Source organism: Palaemon carinicauda, unplaced genomic scaffold, assembly GCF_036898095.1.
Source record: "Palaemon carinicauda isolate YSFRI2023 unplaced genomic scaffold, ASM3689809v2 scaffold1, whole genome shotgun sequence".
Taxonomy (NCBI): Eukaryota; Metazoa; Arthropoda; class Malacostraca; order Decapoda; family Palaemonidae; genus Palaemon; species Palaemon carinicauda.
In genome coordinates this window covers 122,717-132,500 of record NW_027168481.1, presented here as the reverse complement: position 1 = coordinate 132,500, position 9,784 = coordinate 122,717, and positions in this window count along the sequence as shown.

Genomic DNA, 9,784 nt, shown 5'->3' with positions numbered 1-9,784 from the left:
CCAAAGAAAGCTTGTTGCTGTTTTGCTGGATAACCGGGGGACGTCAGTGACAGGATACTCACTTTCTATCCTGCCTGTCTCGGAACCCCAAACCGAGAGGTAGTCCTGAATCGGAAGACACCCAAGAGGAAGGATCCTCAACGGAGTCGATTTCTTAGGGCTTGACCCGACCCAGGACTCTCGGAAAACCCGAGTCTCTTTACTTTAGGTTATCCAGGAAGATACAGACATCACTGCCATTACTGGTCGGAAAATATTTTCCATTTAAGATGACTCAAACATTTTATGCAAATTTTATAGATTTGTTGATAAATTCATAATTTCTTTCAAAGATTAATAATTAAGAATTTAGTTGCCTTTACTACTAATCATTATTACAGCTATTTATGAAATTTACATTCTTTTTATCAAGGAAATCAGTAATATGATGGGCAAGGAGAGGCACCCGAGGAGATACTACTGCTAAAGAGTCATTCGGTACTGTGATGGCAAGATAGTACTACATTGGATCCCTCTCTGGTTAAAGCTCATTTTTCCTTTGCCTAATTTTCGGGGAAGACTGAATAACAATATTTTTTTATTCAAATTTGATTTGGAATAAAATAGTTTATTTTTAAAATCATTGATTAAAGATTTGGTGTTGATGTAATCTACATAAAATGAAGAGAATATAAATAGATGGAGAGAGCTGACTCGAGCGGCCGACCCTTCAATACAATGGGAATGGTGAGGTTGAAAGAAGAAGACAGTTACTTGAGTAACAAAGCCAATCTATAGTCTATGCTTAAAACATTATTTACAAGAACAATATCATGTCGACCTTTCATTGGTCGGAAATTTAGTCTGAACATTTGGTCACTGAGACATGCTTTAAATATGAAAGACTTCACACCCCCAACTTCAATAATCATTTGTTAGGCCTACAAATATTTCCATTCCTTAACCTGAATATCAAACCTAGAATATTCTTCGAACGGTCACAAATAATTTCCAAGATATCAGTATAACTGTTGTTTGTTCGTAACTATGACGTCTAAGTTTTAAAAAATAGTTATAGACCATGTTTGATATAATTCTTTGGACACTTCCATTTACAGTATGTGAAGTGTGAAGTGGATGATGAATGGAGAAGTATTGATTCAAAAACTCAATATAGAGACGACTGGCGAAATGAAACCGAGGCCCTTTGCGTTAATTGGCGTAGGAGATGATGATGATATATATAATGAATTTTAATTAAAACTCTATAATGTAAAATTAGTAAACTGCTAATTCTTATTTATGAAAAGTAATTTCTCTGAAATAGTTTCTTCCTATCAATAAAAAAAAGAAAAAAAAAATAGTCCTCAAAATCTCAAGCTGAGTCTAAATTCAGGGGAAATTGCGTAATCGTTTGTACACTAAAATAGATCGTATTTGCTGCTACCAAAGAAACACAGGAGGAATATAAATGTTGGATTTTAGAATACTGCACAAAAGCAACAATGTTCCTGCTGACTGTAATGTCAGGTAGGCCTACAATACAATGCTCTATAGATGCAGGAATTGTTATTTTATATAGATCTACAATGCAGCTCTTAAAACATATCGATGCTGCAGCTACACTTTAAGATAGGTCTACAATGCAACGCTTAAGACATTTAGATGCAGAATCTGCAATGTAGGATAGGTCTACAATGCAATGCTTAAAGCATAGAGATAATTTAAAAGGAAAACATGACGGTGTTTTTATGCTTTGACATTACCGCACTTGAAGGATTACAGTCTTTTAGGCCTATGCAATACGAGCTGGCGGTTAACTGACATGAAAACTCGCTTGTTAATCCATTTTCTAATCTTGCTTCCTAGTTTGGCCCTTTTCCTTATTTCTTCATCTGTGGCTTTGATCTAACTGATTTTATTCTTTTATTAGCGTATTTAAATTGTCTATGAATAATTGAAACACTTACGATTTCCTCTGTTCCTTTCATGTAGCCGCTTCTCTCACTCCGAGCAACTTGCACACAAGCAAATTATCTCCTCGATTTCAAGGACAAAAATGCTCATACAATTAGTTATCCCATATAGAAATGATTAAATCCCTTAGTTGAAATATATTATTTTGATAAATGTAAAATTCATATTAGTTTTGGAATGGAATTTAAATTATGAGGCTCTTAAAATTAAAGGCACATAGAAATTTAAAATGTCGATATATCATGAAATTTTTTTGATGGTTCTTGCGCGTGGAAGTCATGTCATTCGTTGATCCATCCCTTGTGTTAATACCGACCGTTACCGATCCCATAATCCACCAGGATCGTAGGGGCGCTGCATGGTGGAACACCGCAATAGGAGCCTCCACTTGTCACGATCGTGTGCGAGTGCCTGGGTCTGGGCGAAGGTTTTTCCTGTCCATTCAGCAATGTTGTCGGTCCACTTCTTTCTCTGCCGCCCTCTTCTCCTCTTCCCCTGAACTGTTCCCTGGAGAATTGTCTTGGACAGGCTGCTTGATCTTGTTGTGTGGCCATACCATTTTAGTTTTCTCCTCTTCACTGTGGACAGCAGATCTTCATAGCGTCCTAAGTGTTGTCTCACTCTTCTGTTGACTTCTTCATTTGTGACATGCTCAATGTACGAGATGCCAAGCACTCGTCTGAAGCATCTCATTTCTGCAGCTTGGATCTTTCTCTGTAGCTCTGCCGTCAGTGTCCAGGATTCACAAGCATACAGAAGGATGGAAATGACTAGGGCATGCAATAGTCTCAATTTGGATTTGACAGCGATGTTTTTGTCTTTCCAGATTAGATTCAGTTTTGCAAGCGCCGCTGTTGTTTGCGCGATTCTTGCATGGACTTCTGGTTTGGATCCTTCTTGGCTGATGATTGCACCAAGGTACTTGAACTGTTGGACTGTTTCAAGTTGTTGACCACCGACCACGATTTTTGCTTTGATTGATTCGTCGCTGTTTCTCATTAGTTTTGTTTTTTCAGCACTGATTTCCATTCCGTATCTGGTTGATGTTTCATCCAGACGTTTCACAAGGTTGACCAGCTCATCTTCGTTCCCTGCCAGGCCGTCAATATCATCAGCAAACCGAAGGTTGCTGATTGTTCGTCCTCCGATGCTAACTGTGCTCACATGATCTTCGAGTGCATCTGTCATAATTTGTTCAAGGAAGATATTGAACAGGGTTGGTGACAGAAGGCAGCCTTGGCGGACACCTACTGAAGTGCGGAACCATTCGCCTATTTTGCCTTGGGCAAGGACCGCGCTGGTTGCTTTATTGTACAGCTGTTGGATCGTCAGTATCAGTTTTTGTCCCATGTTGTACCTGTTCATTGTGGCCCAGAGGGCATCATGCCATACGCGGTCAAATGCCTTTTTGTAGTCAATGAACACGTGAAAGATGTCTTGCTGGTGTTGGCTGTACTTCTCACACAGAACTCGAAGATTGAAAATCTGTTCCGTTGTGCTCCTTCCTCTTCTAAGTCCAGCTTGTTCTTCGGCAATGATCTCTTCTGCTTGGGGTCTCAGTCGGTTCCGAATGACTCTCAACATCACTTTGCTTGCGTGGCTGATAAGGCTAATCGTTCTATAGTTTTGGCATTGCTGTAAGTTGCCTTTCTTATGAAGCGTGATGATGAGGAACTGTGTCCAGGGTGTGGGCCATTCACCTGTCTGCCAGATCTTGTTACAGATGCTAGTGAGGATGTCAGTCACTGTCTCTCCGCCATGCTTTATAAGTTCTGCAGGGATGTTGTCTACTCCTGCAGCTTTTCCATGTTTTAGCGATCTGATCGCTTCCTCCACTTCTTCTCTCAGAACTGGGAAGTCGTCGTTGTTAGATGATTTGTGGCACGATGTTACATTGGGATCTCCATTGGTCTGGTAGTTGTAAAGGTCAGAACAGTACTCTGTCCACCTTTTGAGTATGTCTTCTTCTTCCGTGAGGCAGTTCCCTGCTTTGTCTTGGATGGTACTGACTCGTGCTTGCTTTGGTTTTGTTAGATCTTTCACGATTTGGAACGCTCGCCTACTGTTGTTCCTCTCCAGCTTTTCCTCAATTTCTGTACACTGTTTCCCAATCCAATCTTCTTTGGCTTGGTTCATGCTTTTTCTTATCTTGCGGTTGATTTCTCTGTACTCTGTTGCTCCGGTGGGTGTGGTCTTGTTCTTTTTCAGTTCTCTTCTTTTGTCGCACATATCCATGATTTAATCTGTGACCCATCGCTGTGTTTTCCTGCGAACGTTTCCAAGCCTTTCGTTTGTGTTAGAATTAATTTTTATATCAATCATTAGTATTAGTAATAAATCCTGCTATTATTCATAGCATTAAACTGTTATAGTGATCTTAGGCCTTATTGTTGTTGTTGTTGTTGTTCTTCTTCTTTTTCTTCTTCTTCTTCTATCTGTTGATGGACCTTGATACTTATGGAGGTGTAGACCCAAATGGTATTTTCCCTTTGTTTTTTTATAAAGACAGCAGATTTCTTAGCTCCAAAGTTATCTGTTATTTTGCGCAAGTTAGCAAGAAGAGGAGCTTTAAGCACTTGTTGGAGAATTGGTAATGTTTCTCCTGTATGTAAATGTGTTTGTGGTTGCTCAAGTCCCACTGATTACCGCCCAATTTCCTTAACTCCCATATTATCTAAAGTTTTTGACCGTCTTCTGACAAAACGTCTTAATAGGTGTGCTGAAGGTAATCATATATTCCCTAGTTTACAATTTGGTTTTCGTAAAGGCCTTGGAGCATGTGATGCCCTTCTTACAATCTCCAATGCTGTACAGAAATCCCTTGATTGTGGTCAGGAAGTTCGTATGATTGGCCTTGATTTTAGTGCTGCCTTTGACCGTGTTAATCATGAGGCCCTTGTTTTCAAACTCAAACAGTTGGGAGTGGGTGGGTGGTTTCTTAGCATTATTATTGATTTTTTAAGTAATAGATCTCAAAGAGTTGTTGTTGATGGGCACCATAGTCAGTATAGGAATGTGATATCCGGTGTTCCACAGGGCAGTGTTCTTGGCCCATTACTTTTCATACTATATACACATGACATGTGGTTTGGCCTAGAAAACAAACTTGTTGCAAATGCAGATGATGCTACTCTCTTTGCATCAATTCCATCCCCTGAATGTAGATCTGAGGTTGGTGAATCCCTTAATAGAGATTTAGCTAAAATTAGTGCATGGTGCAAATTAAGGTGTATGAAGTTGAATCCTAACAAAACTCAAAGTATGATTGTAAGTAGGTCAAGGACGGTGGCTCCTCAACACCCGGATCTCAGTATTGATAATGTTTCTTTAAATTTGTACGACTTAAAATTTTAGGTGTGATTCTCGAAAGTAAATTTACTTTTAAGAAGCACTCTGCTGAATTTCTTTCAGAGTTAAGCATTACGTTATAGTGCTTGATTTAACTCCAGAGTCTGCACACGGGGTACAAATGTTAGAGAAAATAAGCTATGTAGAGATAAACTATTTAAAGGGAAATCAGTTTGTGTGAAAGAAAATTTCCTTGGATTTATCCAAGTACACCAAAAAGGATGCAGCAAATACTGTACCAAATATGGGACATTTGCAAGTAATCTTCTCAAATTTTGCCAATTTATGCAAGAGCTTGAGATTGTGAACCCTGAGAGACAGCAAGATCCAAAAAGGAGTTTCCTTAAAGCAGCACAAGATCATTTCATTGCTAATCGGGTGGAAATCTACGAGCCATCTATGAAAAGCAAGTGAGCTTTAGCATGTTTGGCTTGGGATGTAATAATTGACAGACAATGGCGAGTGAAGAAATAATTTGACTGGTGATGATGCTGGTCTCCCAGCAGAAAATGTGATGCAACTTCTTCTAAAAGGTATTGTTGACAGAATGCCTAATGAAAAGGACGAACGATTCTTCAGACGGTGTAACTTGGATTCCAAGTTTGGCTTTCTTTTGGATATTGAAGAGTATCCCTCTACATCAAAGAAAGATGCAATGATATGGAAAGTTTCCATAACGCTAACTTAGATGGCTTTGAACTGTTTAGAAAAATTTTTGTTTAAGAAATTGCTGCTTAAGACACGAGATGATGTTTAATCACTAACCTACAGGAATTGTTTTTTTTTTTTTTTTCATTATACAGTACAATGTGGGGATGAACTTGTATTCCCAAATATTCTAGTTAGGCTGACCATAGCAGTATCAATTACGTGCTATGAGCGATCATTTAGAAAGGTTATGACTATAAAGTGTAGAACAAGAGAGCACATACAGAATAAACTTCGATGACGTGATAGAGAAATTTGCTGCTGTAAACGCTAGAAAAATAAAACTGTAAATACATTTTATCTAGTAACAATAATTGATATCATGAAATTCATTGTCCATCATTTTATTATCAATCTCTAACATTTTTACCCTCTAACAACTTTACACCGTTTATCTCCTTGTATATGGTTGTTCCTTAGCGTTATTATTATTATTATTATTATTATTATTATTATTATTATTATTATTATTATTATTGTCACTTGCTAAACTACAACCCTAGTTGGATTTTAGTTCTGAGGGCTGCATACTAAATAAATATATAAATATATATATATACATATATATATACAGTACATATATATATATATATATATATATATATATATATATATATATAGATAAATGTATATATATATAGATAAATGTATATATATAGATAAATGTGTATATATATATATATATATATATATATATATATATATATATATATATATATATATATATATAGAAAGATAGAGACAGATATCAGCCTGATCTACATAATACCAATCGAAGTATGTTTGGGAGGAGTCTCGTACACAGATCAGTGGAGATTGTGATCTTAAGCCCCATATCATCTTTTTCATCTTTCCCTTAATCTTATTTCATTGAAATAACGGAAGAAATGTTCAGTATGTAATTTTTAGGGGGGGAGACATGTACCAACCGTGTGTCAGACGATCGTACATAGTAAGGACATTTTTCTTTTTTGTATATATTATCCTTTGTATCTTCGCTCTCCCCTCGCATTGACAGCGACTTGTATCAACCTGTCTGTTTTTCTTACCGTAACTGGTAACAGAACCGGTTGCCGGTTGGACATGAAATAGCCTGTTGTATATTTTGTGACCTTCTTACCCGGACTTGATGTATATATTAACTGGATGTTCTGTAATAAACAGTTCTCGCTCAGACTCGGTGGTGACGACAACTTGCGCTGGACCATATCACACATTGCACATTGTTCACTTGGATAGCCTCCCGGGGGGGCGAAATTTTCACTGTGATTCCCGTAGAGTTTCGCCATGTCCGTTACCATTCTTGGTAATTGGGCATGGTCCCTCTATGGACTTGTACGACATTGCAAGGTCCTTTATCATGGGGACTGCAACTGTACCCAATGCATCAGCTATAAACACCGCAGAATTGAATTATTTGGATTGCCTGGACTCACCTCTGGACATATTCTAGACCCCACAGCTGCCTTCCACAATATCAGATGTAGTTGCAATTCTTGCAATATTGCATCCCAAATGATCCTTGCATACTATCAACAAAAAAATGCACCTGATACTGTTTCTGATTATGATTCTGATTCGGAAGAAGAGAGCCCTGACCAACCTTCAACAGCTCCCATTGAACCCTCATCATCGCCAGTTATGTCACCTTCACAGACAGCACCTGTTGCAGCCTGCCTTCCTTCTCCAGCGCCTTCCTCCTCCACTGCCATGGAGGTAGAGCCTCAGGGGGCACAACCATTGAACTGCAACTGGATGACTAGTCTTGAAAATGTACTACAGAAGGCCTTTGTCGATGCTATCACCACCTCACCTGCCCAGAATGCTATTATTGATGCTCCCAGCTCTCCACCTACCCAGGAAGCCATTGCTGAAGTTATCAGCTCTCCACCTACCCAGGAAGCCATTGCTGAAGTCAGCTCTCCACCTACCCAGGAAGCCATTGCTGAAGTTATCAGCTATCCACCTACCCAGCAAGAATCCCAGCTACCTCTTCCGAAGTTTAGACTCTCCAACAACTCCACATCCTATGCAGCAGTTATTGCCATGGATGTTAAACCTGGAATTAAACTCTCAGCTAGACCAAACCGTAAGGGTGATTTAATTATCACTCCCAAGGATTTGGAAACCGCCAAGCACCTTCAAGAAGAACCAGATCTTACTCTGCTAGACCCTGCCTTAAACAGAAGAAAGGCAATCATCTCAAGATATCCTACTACCATGCCAATCTCCATTGTTACTTCCTGCAGCAATATAGAAACAGCTGTCCGCTGCACAAATCGTGAAAACGTCCCTGTCAGGAGGCTTTTAGCCACCTTCATAGGTCCTGTGCCTTCATCACTGGATCTTGGAGTCTGGGGGACGTTTCCAATTCAAGACTACACGCCTGAGCCTCTTCGCTGCTACCACTGTCAACGCTATGGCCATCACAAGGAGGACTGTAAAAGCCCTGCTTTCTGTGGGGTTTGTAGCCAACGCCACAACACCGAAATGTGTATCCAGGCCCACAAGAATGGACAAGAAACTCGCCCAAAGTGCCGCAATTGTTCCAAACCACATCATGCCTGGAACAAGCGCTGCCCTGAGCGCCTAAGGAGAATTGCTGCAATGAAGGGCTCCAGTTCTCCTAAAAACAACAAGCCAGTTTCACCTCAAAAACCTAAGGGACAACGACCTCCTCGGCACAGAAGACAACGACAGCCTACCACTGTTCCAGCTTCTGCAACTACAAAGCAAAACCAGGCACCCACTGTTCCTGTATCTGTACCTGCAACTCCATTGCAAGCAGTTTCAACTTCTCATCCTGCAACTCCACCTCCTCAACCTACATCCTTGACCCAACAAATTGAGTCACTCACCTTACCTGACCTTATTCCCATTGCCATCAAAATCCTTGCCAAAATCCTGTCCTTAACCTCTACCTCTAATCCCAATTTCCTGCAATCCTTGCTACCACTCCTCAACCCTGTTCCTTAATCCATTCCTCCTTCAATCTTAAATCCTAAAAGGAGAATAGTTATTACAATGCTGTCTTCCTCATAAGGAAACAGCTCTTGTTGTTCCTATCTCCTTTATCATTTTCTCCTCATAATTCCTCATCCATCCCTATCCTTGGGGGGCCTTTCTCGTGCTTACTGACCGAGCGTTGCACAGGAATGGCCCCCCTCCCCTTTCCCATCCTAGAGCAGGAATAAGCATCTTTGCTTAAACCTACTCCTATTCTCTCCTACTAAAAACTCTTCTCTCCTCTCCCAGTCTCTTTTACTTACTGGGACTTACTACTATCAATACTTTTTTCTCTGACTAAAAACTTTCTTTCGTGGACCTAAAAAGGAGACCCCTTTTTCGGGTTACTTTCTACCCCTTGTCACGTCTTGCCAATCCATTCCCATTCCATCCTTCATCCATCATCCCTACCCTTCATCCTTCATCCTTTTTCCTATTTCTTACCCAACATTCCTTTTCATAATACAAATTTTACTCTTTTGGAGTATCTCTCTTTACAGATCCAGTCTTATTGACAAGAGCCCGTGTCATGCTATAGGCATGGCAATCTACATGAATGAATGAATGAATGTAATGAACTCACTCAGTTGCTTTCATCCTGCTTTTGAGTCACAACCTACTCTTGGCTCGTCACAAGATTGGGATCTGAAGCCCATATCGTCTTTTTTATCTTTTCTTTAATCTTATTTCGTTGAAATAACGGAACACAGTTCCACCTAATAAATTTTTACAGTGAAAATATAATATTTAGAAGGGCTTACTTCTA